Genomic DNA, 3,639 nt, shown 5'->3' on the forward strand with positions numbered 1-3,639 from the left:
TTAAGCAAAAAAGGTCAAAAACTTACAACTTAATGTAGGGTAGACAATGTCAGGAGTCGGGCACGTCTCATCCAAGTGTGTTGGACACAAAACTTGATCTTTCGCACAAACAAGGACATATGACAAATTAGGACATTAACAAATGTGTAAACTGTTTAAGCCATATCTACACAATTCATATCTACAGTTTACCATACCTTTTTTTTTATTGCTTGAAGAATGTGCTTTATCTTCATCATTTTTGTGTTGACCTTCAACTGGAAATAAAATGAAATTGTAATTAATGATATTAAGCAACCCAAATAAGTCCAATTTTTTTATTTTTTTTTCAAACTGAGACATTTACCTGGCTTTGGTTTTGGATCGTTATATTTTGGTGGAGGATCTGGGTAAGACACAGTCCTTTTTACCAGTTTGTTTAGTTTTCTTTGGATTAGGTTCTACTTTTCCTTTGTACAAAAAACAAGCAAAGTAAGTTAATCCAACACTTATGCTGAGCTTTTAATACAGAACAGTATTGAACATTTTACATGTGCAATGATTAGGCAATCAAATCATTGTAATTCCATGCCAAAAAACTTCTTCCTCTGAAAGCCCTCATTTTGAAGGGCTACAGTTAAAATTCTACAAAGGAAATATTTACGATTAGGCTAAAGACGCACAATAACATAAAAAAGTTTCCGACTCACGTTTTTGACTGCCAGGAGACTTTGACTGAGCTGTGTTGACTCAATGTCAGTCACGTCACTGTCGTTTTCAAGGTCCAAGTCTAAATTGAAAACAGAAATACATTTGTGACAGTTTCAGGTTCACATATGAAAAACAGTGCAAGACTGCATTAACAATTATTAATTTGAAGCCGTTTTGAAGCACCAAATAATAATGTACCATTAACAAAGTCATGGAAGACTTTCCTCTTTCGAGTTCTTTTTTCTTTGCCCCGATTGTCCATTCCCTAAAAGATAAAACAGGACAGAGTTTAAATTTCAGAACACTAAATCTTGTCCATTTATTCAAACAGTGGAAAAGCAATTGGACATACTTTTGAATCAAACATACTAGTAATTATATATACAAAAGAATGTTTATTGTTGAATTGCACCCAAGTCAGATCATGCTGACCACCGTTAACCACAAGATTTAAACCATCAGGTGGATTTAATATTATCGCTAATAAGTGTGTTAGGTGCTTTTCCAAACCTTACTGAAGTAACAGTGCAAATATTATAAAAAAAATAATTATTATTACCAAGTCTAGTCATTGTTGTTGGTGGAGCAGAGGGAATATAGCGTAACCCTGTTTGTAAGGAAGACACACAGCCTTTTTGTAGATGCTTTCTCTGTTTGTCAGTATTCGCTTTGCCATTGTCAAGTCACTGCTGACAAACATTATGTTGAAGAGCTTTGAGTTGCATGGCTTTTCAAAGACACTGTCACAGTCAGTTTCCCTAAACACATCCATCCTTAGTGTTCCATCGCTTCGTTTCTCCTGGATAAATCCCACTGCATTATCCATAAGGAACACACAGTTGTCAGGCATCTTTGCTGTTAGCTTGCTTGTACGGGCTTGTCTGGCATGTCTTTCAGTAAACTGTCTTTCAGCAAGTCTTTTTGTGACTTGCACTAGCGGTTGTTTGCCACTTCTCACCATTTTTTGATAACCTGTAAGTGGTTCTCAAATGGAAAACATGAAATATCGTTCAAAGAGCTGTGGAAGTTTGCAGCATCCTCCGATAAGTGTTTGATGGAATGAATGTTGTATGTTGGAAAGGTGGGTCCATAAAAATCCACAGAGCAATCCACAAAGTGCTCCAGAATGTTGTGCGCGTATCCTAGGTAAGACTCTCTCTTTTCATCTGCTTCATCCAAAAGAATGCTCATACCAACACTCAGACAAAGAAAGTGGTGATACTGGTCATTAGGAAGCACATCTTTCAAGATTACTGGTCCTGTGTAGAGCATGAACTGACGTAGCTCAGTAGCTTTCCACCTATCCAAGTCTTCCATGCTTCTTGGCTGCCTTGCAAACTCTGCAGGCAAAGCTTGTTTCAACTGACTAATGTTCATTTGTACTTGCTCTCTCTGAGCCTTACTCATGCGACAGATAACTGGCCCACGCCACAAGTATGTCAGCAGCCTTTTCGTGGCTCCAAGACATACTAGGTGCATGTAGTCAAGGGGGAACTGTTTCACACACAAAATACCAACTCTAACAAGAGGTGATATTTGTTTTTGATGGTCAGGGTATCCAACTCGGTTGAATACCTCATCTGTTCTTCCTTCAGAAGGACCCTTTGTCAAGTAAACAACCCTATTTTCGATCATTTGTGCTACTGCAACACATCGCTCACATCCATGCAGACTATTGTGACTTTTTATACATTTTAGAAATGACCTGGCTTGTGCATCACAGATGATCGCCTTCACTTTAACTGTGTGAACCAAATTCTTGAATAAGACTCCATTTTGGATGAGCGGTTGCAACTCCTCCAAGAAATCTTGTAAAAACTTCTCAACAGGCTCAGGCTTGCTGGACCCATAATACAGAGCTACAACAAATGGCTGACAGTTCGGAATTTGACCAAGAATGGGCCAGAAACACATTTTACTTGATTTAAACAATGGCATTAAAGCACAGTTCATCTTGCCCTGGCAGTGTCTCTTTTGAAATGTGTTCAAGAAGGTAATGCTCAATACCATAATAAATATACTGTCCATTGCATTTATTTTGAACTGGCACTCCTTGTGGAGTATCAAGAAGGCTTCTAGCATCTTTGGGAAGTCTATGGCCATGGCGCCTGAGCACACAAAGAAGCTCATTTAGTGCCTTGTGGGTTTGGTTTGTAGCAGTAGCCCAATTAGCCAAGTCTACATGGAGAGAAGGTGTTTCATCAGTTGAATGTGAAGTCTCATCCAACTGCTCAGAATCTATTTCAGTAGAATCTGTGTCGTAATTGTGTTCTTCATCGGTATCATCCCTAATGGACGCTGCTACTGTGCTGATGGAAGAACTACAGCCCTCCATAGTAGGTACATCGTCATATGTTGATCCCTCTGCGAGTGGACTGCCCTCCCCCGCCAAGGCTGGCTCCACTGACCCCTCGGATTCAGAGCTGCTACCACGTTCCACTAAGGCATCAACCCTTGCCCTTCGTCGTCTCCACTTCTTTTGGTATTCAGAGGACATGTTTAGCAATTCTAAAATTACAAAATTACAAAATATTTTTAACGCAGTTACTGAGAACATACATTCATACAGAAATTCAGCTAAACATTTCATTCTAATAATAATAATACATTTTATTTGATATACACTTTACATTAGCAATCTCAAAGTGATACAGAGCATATAGTAAAAACAAAAAAAAATCAAGATACAATTCTAATTCAGATAATTAACTTTCTGAAAAAACTATCAAAAAGCTACATTAATAAGTTACAGTAATAACTTTGACTGTATCATTAAACATACTTTATACTATGGTATACCGTTGTATAAGTTCAAAGCGTATCTATGAGTTCAAAGTAACTGTTAGCCTACTAACGTTAGCTAGCTAATTTTAGCCAAACTCGGTACATTTCAGTTGACAATGAGGGCATCATTTCTTTCGGTTCATTCATGTCAAACAAGGAAAACTC

At 38.0% G+C, this 3,639-nt stretch overlaps 1 long non-coding RNA gene across 1 annotated transcript; it reads right to left on the reverse strand.

The window, feature by feature from the left end:
- Positions 1–26: 26 nt before the first annotated feature.
- Positions 27–447, reverse strand: LOC120575664. The gene is made up of 3 exons (XR_005642031.1): positions 347–447; positions 198–257; positions 27–98 (listed from the first exon to the last, which is right to left on the reverse strand). It is a non-coding gene; the product is annotated as an uncharacterized LOC120575664 (long non-coding RNA).
- Between the last annotated feature and the right edge of the window lie 3,192 nt (positions 448–3,639).

Source organism: Perca fluviatilis, chromosome 16 (assembly GCF_010015445.1).
Source record: "Perca fluviatilis chromosome 16, GENO_Pfluv_1.0, whole genome shotgun sequence".
Lineage (NCBI taxonomy): Eukaryota > Metazoa > Chordata > Actinopteri > Perciformes > Percidae > Perca > Perca fluviatilis.